The sequence below is a fragment of the Furipterus horrens genome, unplaced genomic scaffold (genome assembly GCF_987537825.1).
Source record: "Furipterus horrens unplaced genomic scaffold, mFurHor1.1.pri manual_scaffold_17, whole genome shotgun sequence".
NCBI lineage: Eukaryota > Metazoa > Chordata > Mammalia > Chiroptera > Furipteridae > Furipterus > Furipterus horrens.
In genome coordinates, this window is record NW_028327187.1 from 90,469,241 (window position 1) to 90,496,575 (window position 27,335).

Consider the following 27,335-nt stretch of genomic DNA (forward strand, 5'->3'; position numbering starts at 1 on the left):
GAAAGACCAATAAGCGCAAGAAAAGATTCTATACATCATTAGACACAAGAAAATGAATATTTAAGCCACAATTAGATATCCCTAAATCTCCATCAAAACGGCCAGTTAAAAGGACAGACAATATTAAGTGTTGATAAGAAAGAGCAACATAAACTACATTGCTGGTAGGATTTTAAACTGGTACAACCAATTACTTGGGAAATCTGGGTGGCAGTATCTACTAAAGCTAAACACACATATTACCCTATAACCCAGCAATTCCACTTCTGGGTGTGTACCAAAAGACACGTACTATAATAATCATGGTTACACTCTTTATAATTGGTGAAAACACTGTAAACAACCCCAATGTCCACCAACAATAGAATGGAGAAATAAACCTCAGTATATTTCATACAATGACTACGCAGTAATGCAAAAGAGGAAATTACAGTAATCATCTTAGGTAAAAGTGTGAGACTCAGGGATGCATACTGTAGTATTCCATTTATATGAAGTTTAAAAACAGATATAACTACTTTATTGAAAGATAAAAGGTCAGAATATTGTGGGTTTTTTTTTTTTTTGGTGAGGGGGAGAGGCATGAGGGAGCCTTCTGGGATGCTAGAAATTTTCTATATGTTGATATAAATGGTAGTTATACAGATGTATACATTTGCAAAAATTTATCAAACTACACGCTTAAAATTTGCAGGCTTGCTATATATGCAAGTTATATCTCAATTAAAAAGGAAAAATTTACAGTACACAAGCCACTCAAAAAGATAATGCAAACTTTCCTTGGGAGTCTAAGGCACGGTTTCTCAAAATGTGGTTCACTAATGCCTATTTTAGTTTCTAATATAGTAAATATCATTGACTGTAACCTCACATAAATAAAAGCTCTCTGGGGTCCTCAATAGATATAAAGGAGTCCTGAGACTATTAAATTTAAGAATAACTGGCCAAATGATACGCAATAAAAATGATAAGCTTCTTTTCCTACTTCTCTTATAGTGATGAAAAATGAGGTATCAACATTTTCTCTGAAACCATCTGTGCTAAACAAAATTACTGCTACTATATTTACGTGCATACTTCCATCCTCAATTCAGAAAAAGAACCAAAACTAAAACCAAAAACCAATTTCCCCTGAATATATTATTTTTTCCTAGTAGGCTACATCAATTTTTAACAACAGTTTGTTCTTAAAGCTTAAGCTAGACTTCAGATGAAAACTTAACCAAATGTTAAGCTGCTGTGCCATCAAACAAATTATACCCCCTGGTTATCAGGTCTGTGGTCCTGAAATTCATACTACAACTGTGGGCCAAGCACAGTTAACCCACAGGACTCTTAAATAAAATAAACCACTCCAGACCCAGACACACACTCAGAAAGGCAATAGAGAAGGGAGAGGAAACAGTCAAATTATATTATCCCTCCCTTTACTTGCCAATCCAACTACTTCTATACCTATTAACCCTTTTTAATCTTTCCTATTTTCCTTCAGTACTTGAAAAATTTCTCTTCTCTATACTCCATTTTTTCCCCCAGGAATAAAGACAAAAATTATTTTTTTTTAAAGAAGAAGCTTGAAGTAATCTTTTGCCCAAAACCTTGGCTTTATGGATAAGACTAGTGAGAACCCAAGAGGTAAGTTAAGTGACTCACAGAGTGAGGTAACTGGAACTAGAACATAGCCCATTTGACTCAAAGTCCTGTACCCTTCCACTGACTATACCATTACCACTTAAGATATGAACATTAACAAACAAAACCCCCTCTTAAATAGAAGCCAATGGAATTACTGCAACTATTTAAACAATATATTATTTGTCTGTTTTTTAATATTCTTTTTTAAAAATTGATTTGAGAGAGAGGAAAGGAGAGAAATATTGATTTGTTGTTCCACTTAATTATGTATTCATTGGTTGATTCTTTTATGTGCCCTGACTGGGGACAGAACCCACAGCCTTTTAATACTGGGACAACACTATGAGCAACTGCACTACCCAGCCAGGGCTGTTATCAATCTATTTTAAAAGCTGTAAAATAACACCTACACAAACCAGGGAGTGCTAGGTGTACAAGACTATACCTTTGAAGACCCCAAACTTTGCCCAACAGTTTAATACTCTCTAAACACCAGATTCTAGCTCCCTCCATTTTGGGTAGGTGGCATGGTAAGAGTTTTGAGCAGTACTTGGAAAAAGAACAGAAGGAGATAAGGAAGTATCTGAAGAATGTGATTGTTGTGGCTGTGAAAATGAACGGATGCCAGAGAATCTTTCCCCGATTCTCCTTACAATGACATGATTCTTCTTCCCATGATGCAATGAGGATAACTGAGGTAATCCTCGAGCAGGAGCAATCTGAGACAGCTAACATTTATATGGCTCAAATGATGACATCTATCAGACAAGGAATATACCTGCAGGCACTATATTAGGTTCTTCCTCCAACCCTCAATCTAGACTCACAATCTCTGTCATCCTAGGGTCAGCAAGCTCCATGTCAAAAACTCAAGAACTTTGAATAATTGATTTATATCTACAAGGGACACAGTAAATAGATATATACATTCTAATTAACTATCAGTAAATGAGATTTTCTGTAGTCATTTCCACAAATAGAGGCAAATGCTGTATATAGGCAGTACCCTCCTTTCATACATAATGTATTCCTAAAAATGAGACAGAAGTCAAATACTTCAAAGCCAAACACTAAATTCACATGTTTCTAGTTCTCTCAATTCTCAAGTCAGAGGGCAGAAAAGTATTATAAAATCCCTAATTATATACTTCATCTTTCATATATAAACTTTATTACACATTTGCCATACTTCTTTCCTGTTTCACTCTAATTATTTCATTCACCACTGAACAATGTCGACCAACATAACCAATGAGTACGACCTAACCCAGTATAGTTACCCTGACTCAAGGCTACCAAGTTTGAGACCTCCAGCTGATGCATTTTTGTTTTCCATGCGTTTTTATAAAAGAGCAAAATACAACTGAACTTGCAAATTAACATACAAGACACTGCTGTACAAATACAGCAAAGCTGCTGAGACAGAACTGTTCTCAGGCATGCAGTATCACCCTGCAATAAAAAGAAAAACCTTCCATCGGCTAATAAAAGTCTGAACTTGACTTAAGAAATGGAGGTTCAGGGTTGTTAACATAAGTTGTATTAAAATGGAGACTATACAAAAGTCAAATATATCATAGCTGAGGGTGGACTAACATTTTTAAATGGTAAAAGGTATAGAATTAGGAAGCAGAGTTCATTACAAAGTTATTGTTAAGAGATCCTCACTCTTCATATACAGTGTATATGCACTGTTCTCATTTCCCAGTCCACAGCACGTACAAAAGGGAGGTAACTAAGACTTGAACTACAACAAGAGTGAAAACAACCATTACTGGAAAAAAAAAAAAAAAAAAAAAGAAATATGTAGCTTAAAAAAAAATACACCACCACCAAAAACATTAACTCAAAGAAGCCTGGAGCCTTTAGTATATGTGAACAATCCTATAAACATATAAACACTTAAGAGGAAAACCAACAGATACATATAATGAAACAGGCCAAAGAGTAATTAAATGATGTTCATGAAGTCACTGGCACTAGCAAAAAAACTGGGAAGCCCCTAAAAGAAATACCGAAGAAAGCAGAAATGAGAAAGCATAGGGAGTGTATGGAGAATTGGCAGAGTCAAGCAAACAGGATTGAAGGAGAAAACAAAACAGTGGGAAATGAAGTTGGAAAGTTATTAAAAATAACTTCATGCCCTGGTTAGGGAGTTCAGTTGGTTACAGCATAGTCCTGATTATGGCAAGGTTGCAGTTGCAGGTTCAATGCCTGGCCAGAGCACATACAAGAATCAACGAATGAAAACATAAATAAGTGAAACAACAAATCAATGTCTCCCTCCCTCCCTCCCCTCTCTCTCTAATCAGTTAAAAAAAATCAACTTCATGATGAGAGTTTGGAGCAATATTTTCAAAACCACTATCTTAAAAAGAAGCTGGGAAGGAGGAGGGACATGAAAACAAACAGTAGCTCCTAGGCAGGATGAACAAATGGCACACGCAAGTCCTGAGGCAGGAGTAAGTGGAAGCAAAGAACATGACTTAGTAAAATTCGTTAGGCAACTGATGAGAACCTTTGATTTAATACACATTAAAAATATGGTTGCGTTAAAAAAAATATATATATATGAATGACCCACAGACAGGTGCAACTGAGTGGGGACTAAATGTGGGGGAGGGGAGGGACAGGGTGCAGGGAAACAAGAGGGCTAAAAAAGTGAGACAACTGTAATGGAAAAACAAACCAAAATTTTTTAGTGGGGGAAAAATGAAAATATGAAGAATGGAAATGCCAGTTCAGTGAATATTAGGACAAAGAATTTCCTTCACGTTGTATATTTTTCTCCCTATTTGATCCCTCCAGAGTTTGGCATTCTAAACAAGTAAGTAATGACATAAGTTCCTTTGCATAGAACTAATAAGACCAGTTGTCAACAGAGGTTCTTTTTTTTTTTGACCAAGTCTTTGACTGGAATGTCAAGCCTAAAGGAAACATACTTGGGCTCAGATTGTTACCAGAAAGCCCTGAGGAACTGGGAATGACTTTCAAAGGTAATAAAAGCCCGTGAGATAAAAGGCCTGGTACCATGGTTGGTTGTACGGTCCACAGCAATCTCTCCAGGGAAGGAACGAAGGTTGTTTTCCTGAAAGATGGCTAGAAGGGACCTTAAGGCACAAGGAAAGACCAGAAAGACTTGGAAAAAACAGGTGTGTACAGGCAAGGATGAATGCCAGATATGTAGCACAGCTTCTGTGCCCTGAAGAACAGACTGAAGGTCACCCCAAATATTCCTTGGGTAAGTTCCAGCAAAGCAGAACTAAAGATCATAAGTGATCATTTGCTGCTCTTGTTATGTTTATGCAAAAGAACAGGATAAATTAAAAATGGATTTAATGTAGTCCCTTTAAAGACAAGGAGGGTAACCTTAGGGAGAAAAATTATTATTCAAGGAAAATCACAATGATCAGTAGTAGAGTATAAAACAGGGCAACTAACCGTCTTAAAAGTTTCTTCTCCAGATTTAGAGACTTGTTTGCGGGTTATGTTACATAAATTAACACGTGTTTTTTGTTTTCAAAGGACATAAGCCTATGATCGCATTACCTGAGTGATTATCTGTACGCATAAGCCTCACTTAATCCTCTCTGCAGCGCTGCCTCCTGAGACTCAACGGTTTGGCTGAACTAAATGGCTGGGTTGGGGAAGAATGGGGTGGTCTGTGGGCTTCACTTTAAAACGGGTTTCTCTTTTCTATCCTAATGGCTTGGAAGAAAAGGCCCAGAGGTCTGAGAGGGGGAAAAACCTAAACTATTTCCCTCAGCCCAAACTAAGTATAATGGGCAAAAGGGTTTTGGACAGGCGAGATGTGCCTAGCACACCTTCTTACAAAGAAGCCTTTTTTTTTTCCCCCTAATATGGAACATTGAAAAATTAATCCCTGCCTTTTGTCATCTAGTAGTTATGGATTGAATGATGTCTTTTAACCCTTTTCGCCAAATCTGTTGCCCTCAGAACACAACAAGGACACCAGCCTGTTAAACCAAGCACGCCGTTGACCGGAGGCAGCCAACTGACCTGGAGTCTGCACGATCCTTCCCCATGTGGGAAGGCCACCCTCCCCTCCACACCCCCACTCTTATTAGGGTTTTCTGGACCCAAGGGTAGGTAGGACGACGACCATGTCCAGCTTGAAGCAGCTAGAGGAGCTTGAGACCTTCACCCATTGTCCTTTACAAGATTACAAAGGGTCCTAATATTTGAGGGGGGGGGGATAGTTAATTTTTACGAACCAGGGGTATGGACTTGGGGGGCATTGCTGGGGGAGGGGGGTGCTGGGTGGAGGGGAACAAGGGGGAGAAAATTGGAACTGTTGTAACAATATAATCAATAAAAAACATTAAAAAAAAAAAAGAAAAAAAAATTGGTTGCTGTGACATGATGGAATTATTAGAGATGGGGTTTGTATCCCCCACCTTTCACTCCCCAAACCTTTTCTTTTTAAAATTTTTAACATTTTAATGCAGATCAGCATGTCTGAGTTCATTTCAGCTCCTTTGCTGCCAAACCTGGGGGCAGGGACTGCTTCAGTTTCTGTCTTCTGTCTATGATGACCAATGCATAAAGTTATCTGGGGGACTTTCGGCCAAGATGGAGGCATAGGAGACATAGGAGGTGTAGGTAGACATGATGCTTTGCCTCCTTCCACAGCATAAGAAGGATTACATCTACCTCAAAACAAAAAACCAGAACTACCTGAAAACTGAACAGCAGGGAAATCCAACAAAGATATAAAAGCAATATTCATAGAGACAGGTAGGAGGGGTGGAGCCAGTGCAGAGAGGACTGCAGTGTGGCAGCCTGGGGACACTGATGTCATAAAGAGCAGTCACACGTTATAAAAGCCAGGAGGGACACTTAGGGTGCAATCCCAGTCCCAGGCTAGATCACCCAGCTCAGAGTTCCAGCGCTGGGAAAATAAAGCCACATTGTTTCTGGCTGTGAAAACCAGTGGGGACTGGGGGCAGCGGAAGAAATTGTCCATCTCCTGAGTCTCTTTAGAGGCACCCCCCTCTTAGAATTTCCGCAAACCCACCCACTCTGGAAACCATCACCAGGGCAACAGCTGGAGGGGCGCCAGTCCCATACGGAAATGAATGAAGTGACAGAAAAAGGGGTGAGTGCTGAGCAAGCGGCTTTATTCCCTTCCTGACCCTTCCCCCACATACAGCACCACAAGGTTCCAGTGGGAGAATTCTGCCACGAGGAGACAGCCAACCTTAACAGACAGGAGTTCAAAACACTGGTGATAACGATGCTCACAGACATTACTGAATAGAGCAAACACATAAGTGAAGAAGTGAAGGCTATGCTAAGTGAAACGAAGATCCACATGAAACCAATGGTGAAGGGAAGAAAGCTGGGGTTCAAATCAATGATTTGAAACATAAGGAAGAAACAGTCAACCAGTACAGAATGAGGAAACAAGAATTGAAAATAAGGAGGAGGCTTAGGAACCTCTGGGACAACTTGAAACATGCCAACTTCCAAATCATAGAGGTGTCAGAAGGAGAAGAGGAAGAGCAAGAAATTGAAATATTATGTGAAAAAATAATGAAGGAAAACTTCCCAAATTTGGTGAAGGATTTAGTCATGCAAGTCCAGGAAGCACAGAGTCCCAAACAAGTTGGGCCCAAAGAGGACCACACCAAGACACATCATAATTAAAATGCCCAAGGTTAAAGATAAAAAGAAAATCTCAAAAGCAGCAAGAGAAAAGCAGAGCTACCTACAAGAGTTCCCATCAGACTGTCAGCTGATTTCTCAAAAGAAACTTTGCAGGCAAGAAGGGGCTGGCAAGTATTCAAAGTGATGAAAACACAAGGACCTACAACCAAGATTACTCTACCCAGCAAAGCTATCATTTAAATGGAAGGGCAGATAAGTGCTTCCCAGACAAGGTAAGGCTAAAGGAGTTCATCATCACCAAGCCCTTATTATATTAAATGTTAAAGGGATATATTTAAGAAAAAGAAGATGATCAAAAGTATTAACATTAAAATGACAACAAACTCACAACTATCAACAAATGAAGCTTAAAACAAACAAACTAAGCAAACAACTAGAACAGGAACAGAACCATAGATATGGAGATCATATGGAGAGTTGTCAGTTGGGAGGGGGAAGGTGGGGCATGGGGGGAAAGGCGCAGAGATCAAGAAGCATAACTGGTAGGTACAAAATAAACAGGGGGACATTAACAATAGTATAGGAAATGGAGAAGCCGAAGAACTTTATATGCATGACCCATGGACATGAACTAAGGAAGCAGGGAGATTGCTAGAGGGAAGGGAGGTGCCTGGCGGGGGGTGGGGGTGGGGCGCAAAAGGGAAAAGACTGGGACAACTGTAATAACTTAATCAATAACATATACTTAAAAAAAGATATCTGCTGCACCAGACTTAAACTCCCTATTATCCTTGTTTTCCTTGATCTTGACAGATCTAGCATCCTTTCACCTGGCTGTGAGCATGAAGTCTTTATTTGCTCAATTTTTTGAGGCACAGTTACAAGGCGCAAGAGCTCATGGCCAGCATAGCAAGCAGCAAGAAGCCTCCTAACTTATTTCTTAACAACAGAATATATTGACTTCATAATCACATAAAAATTATAAAGAAAAAGTATGTAACAGCTTTAGAAAGCTTTCCATCAAATAAACTGGTTTGAGTATTTAAAAGTGAGCTTTAGTGTGTTCTGAAAATTTTATTTATAGATTATCCCTCAATACATGAAATTAATAAAATATTTTGATAATATATCTTTCCAATTTAGCTTTCCTTTAACATAAGTATCAAACACCACTACCCTGCCTTCAATAAGAGTGCTGTGTCTCAGACTCTGGCTCTAAAGCATTTATGGAAATTGATTTTTAAACTTACTTTAGCCTATATGACAGGGGCAGTTATGTTTTGCTCACCTTGTGCCCACATTCCTGGTATAATACCTAGCACATGATATGCATTTATAACATATAACTGTTGAATTTAAAATAAAGTACAAAATTTAAAAATTCAAGAGAAATTAAAGTGGCAAGCCTGAAGAAAAGTAGGTATGCTGGCATTCACCTCTAAACCAGTAATTCTCCAAGGGTGATTCCATATGAGGGAACTTGTTAGAAATGCATATTTTTAAAATTATTTACTTTTAGAAAGACAGTAAGGGAGAAAGAGAGAGAGGGAAAGAAGCATCAACTGTTTGCCTCTTGTATGTGCAGCAACCAGGAATCTAACAGGTGACCTTTCCATTTGCAGGACAACGCCCAACCAACTGAGCCACACTGGTCAGAACTAGAAATGCATATTCTTGAGCCCCATTCCAGTTACTGAATCAAAATCTGGGGGCAAGGACCAGCAATCTATTTTAACAAGCTCTCCATGTTTTAGAACCACTGATCTAAACCAGGTCTGGCAAACTGTGGTCACAGACCAAATCTAGCCTCGTGTTTTTACACAGCCTACAAGCTGAGAACGGTTTTCACACAGGAACATATTATCATCAATTTGATGACAAGGAACACTAACTTTAAACCCCAATTCGACAAAATACTGTTATATTAGCGCCCCCCACAATTCCATTCTTTTTAGACCTGAATCGCAAATAATTGTACTGAATTATCACTATTTTGAATTTCACCAATAGAAAGCTTACATAATATCTTCAATTTTGCCTCTTAGAGCCCTTTATAGAAAGCTTGCTGATACCTGGTCTGAACCTGAAGAGGTGCTATCAAGGAGAGCAATCAAATTTTTCTAAACTACCTTAGAGACAAAATAGTATTAGGTAAAAGACTATGGGTCTAATGCTGTATGTAATAATTTCCATGCTCTCTGGGATCCAAGTTAATTGAGTACACTTACACAGAAATTGTAAGTTACTAGTTCACAGAAAAGACCAGAAAAGAGATGTAATCAAGAACTTAAAACTTACAACTCTCAATAGCCACCAAAGGCAACAGGAAGGAAATGGGCATAAACGGAAAAGGAAAGGGAAAGAAGTCAAAAGCCCTTTTTAGTCTTTCTAAATTTTCTTCTCTTCCCACTACACAGGCTTTGTGGCTGAGGATAGGATCCAAAACTACCAACTCAAACTCATTCCAAGAAACACAATTCCTTTGATAAGGTTGGCTACTCTGAGTCTAAAGTGTTCAAAACTCACACGATTGATCAGTTACAGAAAGGATAAATTGAAAGGGGGCCATAATACGATAATATGTCAATTTTGTACCAGCAATTCTAGGTTACTAGAATAAATATTCCCCCAGATTTTGCCATTCAGGCAAAGTTATTGTAAACAATATAATATTATGTGTTATATAATAAACAAAGATAAGGGACAGAATGCCTGCTTACTATCCATTATCAGGGAGAGATTTAAGTATAAATTTTATGAGTGACTACCAAAGAAATGAGATTCAAAGAATTCATTAATTAATGTGACTCATTAGATATGGAAATAGCTTCCTGAAGCAGCATGCTATCTTAGTTAAGTTACTTCACCTCTTTGAGCCATGTTCCTCACTTGACTAGAGTTTGACTAGATCTAAGACTCCTTTCAGGATTGATAATCATAAAAGGATTATTAGGGTTAATTAAGTTCAGTGACTCCACGTACTAAGAATTAGGAGAAAAAAAGAAAAAAGAGAAATCACATCAAGAATACAATATGGTGAACTAACTACTTATCCTACAAATTATTAATGACTGTCTGTGTGCCAGGCATTTTCTAGATGCTGGGGATCTATCAGTGGACTTAGGATCTTGAGCCTGACCAGATGGATGCCACCAATCCAAAAAGAATGTGGAGGACAAAATTAATCATCTAAACAAAATAAGTAAAACAAAAATTTTGACAATCATACAGTATAGGGATAGCTTATAGAGCATGAGTATAGGAAAGGAATGGCAGGAGGAAGGAAGGGGTGACACCAGAATATGTAATTTCTGGCAAAAATTAAAAGCACCATAAAGCACACTGACTCCTAAAGCCAATAAGCAAGAATTCTAAAAGAACCCATTTCTACTGTACATGACATCTGGGCTCACTGGAGAAGACTGGAGCTCAGAATGAAATTTTGTTTAACTTATTTAAAGAAACTAAAAGGTAAAAGGAAAAGTCCTTTGGCTTAGACCACAACTAGGTATAAATCTAAGAACTTAATTCATTCTCCTAGGAGGCACAATAATGAACGACAAAATTAGAGTTAGTACAACTTAAAAGATCAGGTAAGTCCAGTGCCCCTCATTTCATACAATATAGCTTCTAGACAACAGTAATTTCTAGCCCAATATTTGTTGAATGGATAAAAAGGAAAGTAATGCCTTAATAGATGTTGTATTAGAACTTGAACCGTAACTATAAGGTGCTCAGTAAGAGATAATGAACAAATATATATGTGTATATGTGCATAAAATTCTATGTGGACTCCTGGTGTCTCCCAACTATTTATCCAGTGTCTGAATTTTTCGCTGCATTTGTGTCTGGAATTTTTGTCAATGTGACGGAAAAAACTTAACTCAAGCAAAAATATTACTGCCTAATAGTAGGACACAAAACAGTATCAGATCTCCCCTTTCCCTGAAATGAATTTCAAAACAAACATATCCTAACTGCCTAACAGAATTGTCTTTTGAAGATTTTTTTAATGCCCTGTTTTCACCCCAAACCCATTCAATTATAATCTTCAGAGAATAAGACCTAGGTAAATTCATTTTTTTTAAGGCTACATAGGTGATTCCGATACAAAGTGAGGTAGAAAAATCATTGTTAGTGACTAAAAATAGAATTGGAAACTCATTTGCTGTGGAATACATGTACAATGTATGTGTTTATTGACGCTCACAAAACAAGTAAAGGCACATTTAAAGAACAAATGTTAAGGAAGATATCTCAACAGTATTTTTTCATACCTTATTCCTTAAAAGTATATTACACTGGCCACTGCATTGAATAGTAATAACTGAATGATAAATTCAAACTCCAATTTACATAACAGAAGTTTCATGAAGTCTTTTCCCCTTATGATACTTTATAGCATAGAGAATAGGACTACGGTAATCATTAATTTAACAGAAAGATCTTTGACAAATCTTGTGCCACATTAAGAATGCTCAAAGATTAGCAGGCTTTTCCCCACCTCTCTCAATATAGAATTCAACAAAATGGCCTAAGGGAATTAAAGAAACAAACCATTATGGTGTTATTGTTATTCATTTCATAAAATTATCAACCAAAACTACAAAAATGCAAAAAGAAACAGTTTTAATAAACTTTGGTAAAATTCAGATTAAACAAGGTAAATAAAACTCAGAATTCTCATATTGAACTAACACAGTCATAAGATACTAAATGTTCACTTATGAGATGATTTAAATAAATTACTGGGAGACAAATGCCTGGATTTCACATCTTTTAAGAACGTTTAGTTGCCTAACATCATTTTAATCATAAGCACACCTACCAACTAAACTATCATCTGAAAATGTTGGGAGACACATGGATGGGAAAAACCGTATTTGCTACAGAGCTTAGCATCTCCCTTGGCAAACCAAGACATTTCCAAAATTGCAGACTACTGTCATTTTAAAATTTTAATCCGAAGTTTCTCTGGTATAGGAAACAAAAGTTCTAAGTGGATTTTTAAAAAAGTAATTAGCATTACTTCAATAACATGACACAGTAGTCAAAGCACCACTGGATGGTTGAGCCTGACAGACCTCAGTCCCTTGTTTGTATAATGGAGATAATACTATCTATATAAGGTAATAAATAAAAAATGTTTAACATAGAGCTAAGCAGCTGAGAAAAAAAATCCATCTTATTAATCCACTTGAAAGTTCAGTAAGAACATGCTCACAGCAATAACGCAGTGGTTTTCAAGCCTGACTGCATATGAGAAATCACCCACAGTGCTTTTAAAATATACTTTTGCCCAGACCCCAAATAAGACCAGTTCATCAATCTCTGGGAGTGGAACCCAGGCATCTGAATTCCTTTTAAATCTCCAGCAAGTGATTCTAATGTGCAGCCAGGACTGAGGTCCAATGCATTAACCCTTTCCCAAATACTAACATTAGACTCTTAAAATAAGACAACTCATTAATAAATATAATAGCTTTTAAAAATACAGCTCCTAAAAGAACCAAATGGAAACTAAAATCCTGTTTTTCAATTAAAACACCCCCCCCCAAGTTTCACAAAACACAGCATCATTAAAAGGGGGAAGTAATGCAAGGCTGTTGTAAAACATTACATTCTTTAAAATTAAAAAACAAATCAACTCACTCAATAACCACAAAATCAGACCCCCGTGTAACTGCCCGAAAATCTTCCAAGAGAACTAATCTTTTACCCCACACCCCATATATTTCAAACAACTTCCTATAACCTGATTTAGAACAAGCTTGATTTCAGTATTAAAATTCTGAAATTCAAGTTATTAGTTTTCAAACTGACCTTATGAAATAAAAAAGCAAGCTAAAAGAATGCTTCTTTGGAAAGGGTGAAGCGGGAGAGCTTGTATGTACGACCCATGGGCATGGACTTGGGGCGGGATTGCTGGGGGAGGGGGGTGCTGGGTGGAGGGGAGCAAAGGGGAAAAAATTGGAACTATTGTAACAATATAATCAATAAAATATACTTAAAAAATAAACAGGAAAAAAAAGAATGCTTGTGTCCGATTAATCAAGAACAAATTCATGACAAGTAAATTCATGAAAAACATCCATTTTCAAAAACTCTAATAACATTATTAATACCATGTCAAAAATTATCTGAGGATATATCCATGAAATCTCTCACCTTCCCAAGAAGTTAGGAAATTTATTTCAAAATCCTTTAAGATAAAAGATCCAAAGTAAATCCTATTTGAGCATTCTAGCCATAAAATGAGAGCTATGGAACACCAACAAGAGATCCCAATAATTTGGTGAAAGGTAAAATCTGCTCTTCAAAATTACTTCCTAAAGAATTTAATTCTCATATATATTGTTCTTGCTGTTATTTAACCCCTCCAGAAATTTTCCCTCAGAAACTACCAAGGTCAGCAAACAAAAGAACGTAATACGTTGAGAATTACAAGTTAAATGTTTGTGCAAAAAATTTTGGGAGAAAAAATTCGTGTTAAGGTCAAAAAGTCTTTTTTAGTTAGAGAAAGCAAAAGAAAATAGGATTATCAGAAGCATTTTGAGTTCATTCTTTGTACACCAATTCAAAATACTTATGGTTTTCACTCTATCCAAACAGTGAGACAATAAAGCTTAAAGAGTTAAAATTATAAGACAATGAACGAGTTTTAAAATTGAGAACATAAATTGACATATTTATATATTTAATACACGAATCTTTTAAGGACTTGTGAGACATTTGCTGAAACCAAAATGGCAGCCCACTAAAATCAGCAGACCAGGGAGATATAAAGGAGAGTTTGTAGTCTCTATTTTTATAAAGTTAAAGTGTACGAATTAAGAAAGCCAAGCTAGTTACGGTTAAGCAGTCCGTACCATCTAATCACTAAAAGCAGGTAATGAGCTCCAAGAGGGGATTTAAGTATCTGCCAAAAAGTTTCCTAATCGATGCACTCCAAATATTTCCTCAAAAGTAAAGATACACAAACGTTATGTAGATTTAGGGGACTCAAGGGTTTCCAGGTGAAAGAACTCTCTGGCATTTCTCCTCCCCCCAAAATAAAGCATGAATATTTAACGTACGCTGTTAAATTCAAAGACAATTTGAAGAAATCACACACACCTGTAAACTTAACAGTGGCAAACCCAATTAACATTTTAACTATGGAACTTTCAAAAATAATATGCCTAATTTTAAGTTGTATGGGAAATATGAAAAACTCAGGGTAAGTTCCAGTTGCCACAGAAATGCATACAAATCTTACAAAACAAGTATACACCTGCTCCATTAACTCTACCTTAATTTTTCACAATGAATGAAAAATGAACCATTTATCAATCCTTAATCCTTACATCACAAGAATCTGGAGGTTTTATCATTAACGAACTCGCACATGCTACTATTTTTGGCAGAAACGGTTAAAAATAGAAAGGTGGTGGGTCCAAACTGGCTTGGAAGCGATTTCTGCATCAAAACATCGTTTGAGGCTCTGGCCCTGGTGGGGGTGGGGGCGAAGGAGGTGTAGGAGGCCGATAACTCGGCTCCAGCTCCGAGCTGAGAAACTGCGGGTTATCGCGGGAGGGTGGGAGGAGGCGGACAAGTCGTTCAGCCTGATAGCCAGGCGTAGCCGAGGCCTAGCTCTACTGCTCCAAATCACTCCACCTCAGTAATGGCGTTTGGTGTCAACTGGAACGAAAATGGGGAGGAGAGCCGCCGTCGAACTGCAACCCCCGGGGCTGGAAGCTTCTAGTCCCCAGCGCTGACCCAGCCCCCGAGTGCGGATGAGGAGGCTGCCCGCAAGTCCGAGAGACTCCATCCTCCCACTCGGCCCCAGACAGGACGGGAAGAGAGGAGGGGGAGAACGGGGAAGAACGGGGGAGGGGGGAGGGGCGAGGGGGGTGGAGGAGGGACGGAGCCGTCAGCCATTTTCCCTTACAGTCCAAAACACACAGACACGCTCCCGGGACGCCGGCTCGGAAAACCCAGACCCCGTGCCCCCGTTGCGCGCTCACCCAGCCCAGGGCCAGGGAGGGAGGGGACAGAAAAGCCCCCGGGCCGGGGTAGGGACCGCGCGCTCGCGCACACACACACCCCTCGCCCTCCTCCCCTTAGCGAAGTCCAGCTGTCGGCCCAGGAAAAGGGTCTCCCCGGCGCGGCTGGGTCCTTACCGCACAACACAGGGGTCTTCTCTTCAGAAGCAGAGCACGCGGAGGCGGCAGAAAGACTCAGTCCCGGGACAAGGCCCACCCGGGTGCATCCCAAGCCCGGGGGGACGGGCGACAAAGTGTGTCGAAAGGCTGCAGCGAGCCTAAGGACCAGGGGACTGCACAGGCGCGCCGGAATTCACTGCTCGCAGCGCCCGCCCTGCAACGGCGGTGGCCGCTGTCGCCTCCCCCTCAGCTGCTGCCGGCCCTCTTCCCCCTTTCTCTCCTCAGGCTGTGGGGCTCTCGCAGAGCTCAGACGGGCTCCGGGCGGTGCGTTTCTCCTGCGTCACCTCCTTCTGCTCCTCCTCCCGCAGTGGCGGCTTCACCTTCCCCTGCTCTCCGTGTCGTCCCCGCTTCGGGCCTGGTCGCTTGACTGCAGCTTACTGCTCGCTCTCGGCGACGACCAGGCGCTGAGGCGACCGCCTCCCGTGAGGCGGCAGCGGCAGGCTCCCGCGAGGCCTGTGAGCTGAGCGAGGCGGGGAGGGGCTCAGAACGGCAGAGGCCCGGACCGGCCGGGTGCAGGGATACCGCGGCTCCGCCAGCGGCGGAGACTATCTACCGCAGCCGCGAATGCCCGTCCTCGTCAATATGGCGGATCCAGCAAACACCCTCCCTCAGAAAAAAAAAACCGCTCGGCCAGTGGCAGCGGCAGTAGCGGCGATAGGAGTAGGAACGATGGCAGCTAAGAAAGCAGCTCAGCGGCGCAGACTCCCACTAGCTCCAGAGCCGCCCAAAGCCCCGAGGTCACCGCCCCCTGTCAAGCCCCGCCCCCTGTCAAGCCCCGCCCCTAAAGGGCCCGCCTCTCGTACCTCCTCCTATCCTCCACCCCACTCTCGATCAGCTGTTCCTTCCACTCCCTTAGCTCCTCCTCCTCCGTCAAGCCTGGGAGAGTGGCGCCAGTCGCCGTGGGAGCGTAGCGTAGCGAGACGCTTGGAAGTCAAAAAGCTGGGGCGGGGGAGGGGAAGACAATGCGGTGAAGATCGTTCGCTCAGAACCGTTTTCCGCCTCGCCCCTCCAGTCTCGCGCTATGACTAGAAACAAGAGTTCCATAGGCAACGGCTGGGGAGCGGTGTGAGGGCAGAGGTGGCAAGAGGACGGGCAGGAGTGGGGGAAGGGAGTCCTGAAAGGATCTGGCACACCACGCCGGAGGAGGAGCTAGGAGATCGGGACTGGCAGGGTGCGTGGCCAAGACAGAGTTAATCGCGCGAGCCAAAGCCGCGTCGCCGCTTGTTTTTGTTCCATTGTGAACCGTGGCTCCGCCAACCAGTGCCCGGATGATGACGTCACTACCACCCCCCAGTTCCGGGATTGTGGGGGGAGGGGTAGCGGATAGACGCGATCTGGAGACCACGCGCTGGGCGGTCGCACCCGTGGTGCCAGGGTGTCCTGGCGGCGCAGCAAACCTGCGTCACGGGGCCGGTGAGCCAGCCAGGCCCACGAGGCTGGTACGCTGGAAGGCGGCAGCGGTGCGAGGTTCCGCGGGCCTGGCCACCTGCTCTACGCCGATATGAGAAAGGTGTGGCTATCGCCTGAGACTGGATGGGGGGGCAGTTGCGAGTGCCCCCCCAACCCTACGAAGCAGGTGCTCTGAGAATCTCATTCACTTAATTCTGCAGCATCAGTACCTGAAAGCACTTAGGCTTGCTTACAGCCTGATTCTTACCACTTTCAAAGGAAAAATTACGAAGTGCCAAGGATGGCATTGCACTAATACAGTACTAAATGAAGCAACCTTAGCCCCTTATGCCAAACCACCAGCACAATTAAGTGTTAGAAACCGGAAGGGCCTTATGAACCCATAATATCCACTATCTCATGAACTATTTTCTATGTTGATATCCCAAAATAAAAGTTATCAAGTTAATCTCAAATGGAGTGCTTGAAACAAGTCTTTAGAGATTATCTTGGATGCCCAAATGCAGTTTCTAGTTTTATCACAGCTTTCCTTGACTTAAAAGTGCTGTAGACACCAAATCATATTCAAAAAATCATAGCAAAACCGCACTAAACAAATCACTGTTTTGTACAGAACAGAGCTGAATTTAGTTATACTATACTTAACGCTAATTTGTAATGAAGGGTTACCAGTATCCTAAATTTTAAAACCATTTGTCTATACGTTAGACTATACAGTTTTCACAAAATTTATCTAGTAAGATGTCAAGACAAACATCATAGCCCTAATAACTCATAGCATTATTTTCTTGTTTTTATAATTATTTCCAGGGTGCCTTGTCTTGTCCACTAGCTTATGAGTTCCTGAAGAGTAGGCAGTACTATCCATGTACACTGTAGGTATGCTAACTGCATGGTTGTTTTACTTAATCCTCAGAACCCTGTGAGGTAGCCCATACATATACTATCATTGATTTTAAATAAGGAAACATTAAGGGCAAGTGATTTGCATAATCACCAAACAGTACTGATAAGTGTTGAACACATACCTTTAACCCTATCAAAAGTGCACCTTTAACAAGTATGTCTGCTCTCACCAATTCTATTGTTTCTGTTTGGGACTATAAAAAAGTTCTGGAAAGGGAAAGTACTGATGGTTGTATGACATTGTGAATGTACTTAAAACTAATGAATGGTGCATTTAAAAATGGTTAAAATGATAAATTTTGTTACATATTTTACCACAAATTTTAAAAAGTGGGAAAAATTTGCCCTGGCTGGGTAACTTAGTTGGTTAGTGTCATCCCCATACACAAAGGTTGGGGGGTTCAATCTCCAGACAAGCACATCAAGTACAAAAAGCAACCAATGAATGCATAAGTGGAACAACAAATTGATGTTTCTCCCCCTCTCTAAATCTATAAATTCAAAATAAATTTAAGTGGGAAAAATTCAATTTCATATAGTTTAGTCCATAAATTACACTCCCACCAGCAGTTCTAGGGGGGCCTAGTCTATCAAGTCAAGCTCACCAGCAACTCACTCCTTCCCATGCTTTGTGGAACTGCCCAGGACTGATGCCTTACAGGACTGCTCATTTTTGAAACCTTCCTCTCAGTTAATGGGATAAGGAAATGAACAGTTCTGATTTCAAAGAATAGGTTCACTGCCACAGTGCAGATTCTTAAATTAAAGTCCATATGATCCAGGTCCCCTTCTTATTTCTTTTGTTTTGGGGCTTCTCTTTCCTAACCCCTGTGCTATAGCTTTAAAACTAAAATTTTTACCTCCTGGTCCTGCCTTGGTAGGGGGCAAGGCCTTATTATATTGCATTTCCTCATAAAATTTCCCAATGCACTCTTATTTTTCCCCTCTGAAATGGTTGATAAGTATTCTCATTGTTTATTAGGACATCTATCTTAAAGAATACACAGAATTCCAGGTGTCCCTGGTTGAATTCCAGGTGTCCCTGGTTCGATTTCCAGTCAGGGCACATAACTAGGTTGCATGTCAGGTCCCCGTTTGGGGGCGCGAGTGAGAGGCAACCACACAGTGATGTTTCTCTCCCTCTCTTTCTCCTTTTCCCCCCTCTCTAAAAATAAATAAACTAACAGACATAAATAAATTATTTAAAAAAAGAATACACAGAATTTCCTGGATAAGTTGATATTTTTTAAAACTTTCAAGGCTATGAATTTCAAAGTTCCATAGACAAGACTGTCAGTGCTGCACAAGAGGGTAAATGCTTCATACCTGTGGAAATGTCTTCTGGGTTAATAGCTAAGCTAATATAAAACAGGAGGGAGCTTTGATAATATGTCCCCTAGAGTATGCTTTGTGATTTGAATGGAATGAGAAAAGTCCACAATGACTTGGTATTCTTTTTTAAAGATTTTATTTACTTATTTTTAGAGAGAGAAGGGAGAAAGGGAAACATCGATGTGAGAAACATCGATCAATTTTCTTATGCGCCCCAACTGGGGGCTGAACCTGCAATCTAGGTATGTGCCCTGACCAGGAATCGAACTGGCAGGACGATTTCACTATGCAGGACGATGCCCAACTGAGCCACGCTGGTCAGGGCAATGACTTGGTATTTTTAGTATAAAAATGTTAACTAAGAATCTAAGTAGATGGTCCCATTTCATGTTCCTTCATGAAAACAGGCAGAGGGCACAGCTAGGGAAAGAACATTGGGAGAGCAAAGTACCATATGAAAAGAAAGATCACAGACTGCTAATATGCTACTGCTTATGGATATTCCTACAGAATTTTGGACACCAGCGCCTAGCAGAATGAACATGCTTAAAAATAGTCTGCCCATCCTATGTGAAAATCTCTCTGAAACTGACCTGTTCCCAGCCAAAGAATTGGATGCAGAGTCCATGGTATTATTTCACTCCTTTTACTCTAGACTTTTTGGATCTTTTGGCTTTTATTTAAAATTTGAAGGGTTGTATTTTATAATTTTTTATGTAAACCACCACACTACAAAGTAATCTGAGCCTTTTCATTTGTTTTTACTAGCACAACCTTGCTTATTTCATGTAACCCCAAGTACATATTTTCCTAGTTGGAGAGTAACAGCTATGCTTCCTGAGAAGCCTCAATCTTCCCATCACCAGTTTGCGGCTTAGTTGAATTGCCTCAGCAGGACTTAGGAGTGCTAATTACTCCTCATTCCTGAACCTAGGCTAGTTCTAATAAACTCAGAGCTCCTAAATAGTAGTATAGCTTAGCTCTGCCTACGTGTCTGTCCAAAAGATTTCAAATTTTCCATGTTTTACCTATCTAAAACACAAACCTCATTAATTTAAATGTGGACCTGCAAAGTCAACCTGATTTTCACAACCATTTCACAATTAAAACTGTACTGCATTCACCCAGAGTGACCACTTGGTAATTCAACTTAGACATCAAGTGTAATTCTAACTACATTCTCTCTACATGATTGCAGGCTGGTCAAAAGCTTCAGCTCCATCTTGCTTTTTGCTTTATCACACCCTCCTATTCTTCTTGGCCAGCCTGGAAATTGTTCAAAAAGGCAAAATTTCAACCAACTCTTTTGCCAGAATTTCTTCAAAGGCTACTCTGATTTGGTCATATTATTATTTATCCCAGAAAAATGTAAACATTAAGCTCTAAGATTCTGATTACGAATTTCAACCTGTGTGGGGGTAGGGTGGGAGGGGTTCTTTCCTGGCATCACCAACTAATGATTCTCCAACAGCAGTTGGTGTTCTACCATTCAACTCAATTTTGACACCATCTACCCAGATTCCACCAATTAAGGGCTCAATCAGTCCCACAAGACTGCCCTCCTCCACCTCAGATGCCAATTCAAGTCCAAGTTGTTACCTGTGCTTTTGACCAACCAACCATATATTGGAGATTTCAATAACCCCCTCCTTGGGTTATGGATTAAGGGCTCAGTCCTACAACACTGCCTCCCTACTGCATCCCCCGCTTCAGACACCTATTGAAAACCCCAGGTGTCACCTGTGCTTCTGACCAAATGCTGTAAATCAGAGGTTCCCATAATTCCTAAATCATTCTTAGTAATTAAAAGTAGCTTTTCTATGGCATCTGAAACCAGCATAGGAATGGCCTGAGGGCTCAACTTCACACAGAGCTTTTTAGAATCAAGAGTAGAAGGGCTAAGGGTCCAAGTTAAAGAGGTGCCCCCTTCCCCATGACTCTATTGCAGTCTACTAAAGTTTGAGATTCACTTTTTTCAGGATTTCTAAGACAGAATTCATCTGCTAATATATATAGTATTACACAATAATATAATAATGTATATTGCATATAATATAATTATGTTAATATATAATGTAATTACAAAATATATACATTTATGTAATATACAATATATCTCATATATATATAATAAAGTGCTATTTCTCTAAATATATTCTACAATTCAAACTTTTAACAAATACAAGGAGGCTTTCTTTCAGCCTAAATTGGTGAGGTTTTGGTTTATATTTTTATTTCAAACATTGCATTTTTGACTGCTAGAACAGCTATTCTTTCTTGGCTTGTAGGCATATTTTTTGCCGCATTCTTTCTGGGTAAAATTTATTCTTTTTAGAAAAAATGCAAACAATTTTGTCAACCATACAGCATCAATTCTTTCCCTTGTTTATATTTTTGGGCTTGTTTCAGGGCATCCTTGCTTCCTTTGGGGGTTGTCCTAGGTAGTGCAGAGGATCCCACAGCTCTGCTCTTAGGTTTGCAGACTCAAGTGGCTGTTTGCAGCAAAGCGTGCATCGCTGGCTCTCAGTTGTCAGGGCTAGAGAAAAACTACACTGTTTCCAAATCAGCCAGTCTTTTATGCTTGGTCAAGTCCTTTAACATGGGATTGTATATCAAAATAGTGATTTACGATGCCTTTTTAAATGTGTGTTAGAAATGGTAGTACAACAGGTGGTATAACCAAAAGAAGCAGGCCTGGTCCAAGCACCATTTTGTAAAAGGGCTTTTCACTTAGTTTGCCTAGGATAGATATCAGAAGCTTAAAACCTGCACGTGTGTCACAAACAAAATAACATTATTGTAAATGTAGTATGACATCACAAAATGTCTCACAAGTGGGAGAAAAATTTTCTTTTTTCCATCACCAAAACCAATGACCACTATCAGTTTTGTGTATTTCCTTCTAGATTTTTTGTATGTACAGTACTTTTAAAAAGTTATAGAAATAATGTAACCAAATAAGGAAAGTTTGCAAAATTGAGAAATAAGTAAAAATAACCCCCATAATGTTAAAATGCAATCGTTATAATTTTGGTGTATTTTCTACTAATCTTTTAAAATTCCATTTTATTTATTTATTCTGAAAAATAGGTGTGGATACATGTCCTTTTTAAAAACATTCACTTCAAAAAATATTCAGCAAATGTTAGCATGCTATTTATTTTCTGCACCTTGCATTTTTTTAACTTAAAATATCCTGCAGCTCTTTCCATATTGAGACATCTAGAACTGAATTTTTTGACTGCATAGTATTCCATTGGGTGCAAGCAGCATAATTTGGACAGCCAGTCCTTTACTGATGCACATTTGGCATGTTTTTAAATCTTTTGCTATTATAAGAAAATGCTGACTTCCAGTTTCCTGTCCAATGTGTTAGGAGCTTGGAAGTCATCACTCCCATCCTCACAAGAAAAAAGTCAGACAGATTGAATATCAACAACTCCTGTTACATCTATCAGAAAATTGAGGTCACAGGGCTAACTGCTACCCCCCAAATTGAAGAGACAGGCAAATACAAAGAATCACAGCTTACCTGAGCAGAAGCCTTGGAACAGAGGCCTGCAGCTGGAGCCAATAGCAGGATAGAAAAACGAACTGTAGCTGATGAATTGCTAGAGGCTCAGTGTGGACAAGCTAGAGGTAAAAACTCCTGGAGGCGTGGCGGGGCAGGGAAGGCAGTTTTAGGAGGGTAATTCTGTTTCACCTCTAGGAGCCCCACCAGGTTTTCAGGGTATAGAATCAAGAAAAATCCCTTCCAGTTTCTCAGAAGGGAAAGGGAAAGTAACCTTTCTGAAATTTCTCAGAACATTCTGTTCTCCTTAGTAAATATCTGCCCTCAAGGGGGACTCTTTTATTACCAGTGCTTAACCAACTTGTGTATTACCAGAGATGGGGGCTATCCCTCTATCCTTCCACATGGGGAAAGGGAAATACTCAATTCCAGCCCTCTCTAGCCATCCTGTCTCACCTAAAGAGAGGATGGAGAAGAGATGAGAAGGTCTTGTGAAGGTCACCAGTCAGGGGAGGGGACACCAGACTAATTAAGACTGAGCCCTAATCATGCATAAGACTATAGGATGCTTTCCCTTCCCCACACATTACCTCCATGTCACTAAAGGGCCATTTGCCACAGTTCCTTATCCCCAGTACATCATGTATGGCCTTCAATCCAAAATTACAAGGCATACGAAAAGACAAAAAAACATAGTTTGAAGAAACAGAGCAAGCATCAGAACCAAACTCAAATGAGGCAGATGTTAGAATCACCCAGGAATTTTAAAAATCTATGGTTAAAATGCTAAGAGACCTAAAGGGGAAAGTGGGCAACATGTAAGAACAGATGAAGAATGAATACAGAGTTGGAAATAAGAATGAAAAGGAAATGCTAGAATAAAAAACACGAAGAATGACTTTGATGGGATCATCAATAGACTGGATGTGGCCATGAAAAGAATAAGTGAGCTTGAATATATGTTAACAAAAACTTCTAAAACGGAAATGCAAAGAGAAAAAAAAAAAGAATGAAAAAGAACAGAATATCCAAGAACTGGGGGGCGATTACAAATGGTATAACATACATTGATTCCAGGTTAGGGCACATGCCTGGGTTGCAGGCCAGGTCCGTGGTCAGGGGTGAGGCAGAGGCAACCTGTCAAAGTTTCTCTCTCACATTGATGTTTCTCCCCCTCTTTTTCTCCCTCCCTTCACCTCTTTCTAAAAATAAAATCTTTTAAAAAATGAAGATGTGAAAAATTTGCGTTAAGAATGAATTCAGCATCATTGGATATATAGCTCTGCAGTTAGTGTTGGACAATGGTTTTAAATACCATCTATGTTCTGAGGGCCCCCAGATTTATATTTTCAGTCCAGACCATTTTTGAACTATAAACATGCGTATACAATTGATAATTTAATGTCTCCACGTGGATGCTAACAAGTACTTCAAAACACATGCCTAAAACTGAGTTCTTGATACCATATCAGTATATGGCAACACTCTTCTTCCAACTATTCAGGACAAAAACCTTAGTGTCAACAAACTGATATTTCTACCTTCATATAAATCCTTAATTCAGCCACTTCTCAACCACCTGCACTGCCAATACACTATTCCACAGCACCCTGTGGCAGAGGTTGCTACTGATCACCTAATCCATGGTTTTCCTTTTGCCCTGGGCACACACTTCCCAGCCTCCCTTGCAGTTAGGTGTGGCTATATGATGAAATTATAAGCAATGGAATATGAGAAGAAATTTCATGTGCCACTTTAAGCCTGCCCATGTAAACCTCCCAAGCATACTCCTATGCTTTTTTCCTATTCCAGCTTGCTACAATGATGCTGGCTCTGTACTTTACTCACTGTATTCAGCAAGGTATTGCAAGAAAAAGAAATAGCTCAGGTAATTGGCTGGTTCAAAGGCAGAAGTAAAATCTGGAGATACAGGGTTAAAAAGCTGACTGCTTCTGTATTCCAAATAATAAAAAGGCTTTGCATAACAAAGTGCGGGGGAAAAACTCAATTATGATATGCTGGTGACCTTGTACATCTCCATGTAGGCCACACAATAAAGGCTAGTCTGTATGCAATCTGGCCCAACTCTTGGCAAAATGCTCTGTGATTCCTCCCACAACACGGGGAGATAGGGGAGGAAGCTGCAAGAAAGTTTCTCACCCCTACCTTGTGGGAGACTGCCACAAGGCCATTTCTTATTCCTTCCCCTGTTTTGGGGGAGGGCAACCCCTTCCCCCTTCTCCATTTATGTGCTATAGGATATAGCTGCTGGCTTCTGTGGCTCTCTATAAAACTGCTTGGCTATGGTTTAGAGTTGGCTTCTCTATGGCAGAGGGTTTTCTGGTGGTCTGTCATTTGCCTCACGCTCAGTGTTACCCTGTGGGACTAAGGACTTGGGGAGCTGACACCATGCTGATCTTGCTTATGTTTTAAGTAGTTTGTCATCTAAATTTATTTGGCCCCATTATTTTTTGCCAGCCTAACAGCCACTGTAGTGTCAGCCAACCATGCTGCGGCCTAAGGACTGCTTGACTACTTGACACAAAGGTGCTTTAAGACTACGCAGGTAAACCATCAACAAAATGAAAAGAAACTACTGAATGGGAGAAGATATCCAATCAGGGGTTAATATCCAAACTATATATAAAGAACTCATACAACTTAACACCAAAAAAACAAACAAAATCTGATTTAAAAATGGGCTGAAGACCTGAACAGACATTTCTCCTAAGAGTACAATGACATATGAAAAGATATTCAACGTCATTAATCATTCAGAGAAATACAAATTAAAACCACAATAAGATATCATCTCATACCTCTCAGAATAGCTATCACCACAATAGATCAACAAACAACAAGTGTTGGTGAAGATGTGGAGAAAAGGTTCGGAACCCTCATGCACTGCTGGTGGGAATGAAGATTGGTACAGCCACTATGGAAAACAACATGGAGGTTTCTCAAAAAATTAAAACTAGAACTACCATATGACTCAGCAATTCTACTTGTGGGTATTTATCTGAAGAAATCCAACACACTATTCAGAAAGATATATATACCCTTATGTTCATTAGCTGCATTATTTATAATAGACAAGATATGGAAGCAACCTAAATATCCATCAATATATAAATGGATAAAGATGTGGGCCCTGGCTGGTACAGCTCAGTTGCTTGGAGCGTCGTCCTGTAAACTGAAGGCCTGTGGGTTTGGTCCCTCCTTGGGGAACATGCAAGGGGAGTGTGGCTCAAATTCCAACTCCACTATTTCTTTGCAGTGTGTCTTTTCAATTACAGTTTACATTCAATATTATTTTGTATTAATTCCAGGTCAATTTGTACTTCTTAATCCCTTCCTCTTTTTCACCCCCTTCTTCCCATCTGGCAACCATCAACTTGTTATCTGTTATCTGAGTTTGTTTCTGTTCTGTGTGTTCATTTATTTTATTTTTTAGGTTCCACATATAAGTAAAATCATATGGTATTCGTCTCTCTGTCTGACTCATTTCACTTAGCATAATACCCTCTAGGTCCATTCATGTTGTTGCAAATGGGATTATTTCATTCTTTTTTATGGTTGAGTAATATTTTACTGTTTTTATGTACCACATCTTCTTTACTTTAAAATGGATTTTACAGAGAGGGAAGGGAGGGAGAAAGAGGGAGAGAAACATCAATGTGTGGTTGCCTCCCGCGCGCCCCCAAATGGGGACCTGGCCCACAACCCAGGCATGTGCCCTGACTAGGAATCGAACTGGTGACCCTTTGGTTTGCAGGCCGGCGCTCAATCCACTGAGCCACGCCAGCCAGGGCAACTGCCAGATTTTAAAAAACCCTTGGGCAAAAAATGACCTGAGACAGTTGACTTAGTCTCCAATACCCATCCAATACTCCAATACTCTCTGACTGCTTCCTACTGTCCCCTTCTCTCTGTTCCAACTAATCTTCGCCTCCTTACCATTCCTTCAACACAGTATGTAAATACATTCTCACCTTAAGATACTGGCTTTTGCTGTTTCTATGCCTGAAAAAAAATTTTTTTTCCTCAGATGTTTGCACAGCAAAGTACACCACAGATTCCAGCCTCAGGTATATTTAGGGGTAATTGAAAAGAACTGTCTAGCTTTCTCTCTGTACCTGCCACTCCTACATGCACCAGTCTCTTGTTAGTGGAATAAAACAAAAGCTAGCTGTAACCTAACTGGCCTGCCAGCCAGTCATGCAAGGACCGCAAAGCCCCAGAAAATATACCTAATTGTTTCCAGGAGTTGCTAGGGGTTGTCACCTATGTTCAGCAACAAGTCCATTCCAATAGTGTCCATGAGACTCTGCTCTCAGAGGGATACCACAGACACTACTGCCACTCTGAAAGCTCCCTGAGAGTGTTGATCTCCTGCCAGATTATAGCAGTTATGCTCTGGTGGCCCCCAGGTACAGTAGGGTGCAGAAGACACTTGGTGGTTTGTGGGGCAGTTGGGGTAAATAGCTCTCTCCTCCCTGTGCTATCTTCTGCTAAAGGAGCCCAGAGCAGTGCCAAATGGAAAATGCAGGCTAAGGCAGCTATAGTGAGTCCTGTAGTAAGAAGGGCAATGGCACCCTCCTGGTACACAGGTCCTTTGGGGTATTCTGAGACCCATTTTCCAATATGTGGAGGGAAGGTTTCACCACACCAACAAATAATTCTCAGACACCAGAGTGTCTAATAAT

The 27,335-nt window shown here is 40.4% G+C and overlaps 1 protein-coding gene and 1 pseudogene across 4 annotated transcripts in view; both read right to left on the reverse strand.

Moving 5' to 3' along the window:
* The window catches only part of USP9X (ubiquitin specific peptidase 9 X-linked), a 111,229-nt gene extending 95,211 nt beyond the window's left edge, over positions 1-16,018 (reverse strand). For all 4 annotated transcript variants that reach the window (XM_090265231.1, XM_090265229.1, XM_090265230.1 and 1 more), the window contains exon 1: positions 15,429-16,018. The gene's annotated coding sequence lies outside the window, so the exon portion shown is untranslated. The remainder of the gene's footprint in view (positions 1-15,428) is intronic.
* LOC149991574 (large ribosomal subunit protein eL38 pseudogene) lies at positions 6,121-8,567 on the reverse strand (annotated as a pseudogene).
* Positions 16,019-27,335: the final 11,317 nt, after the last annotated feature.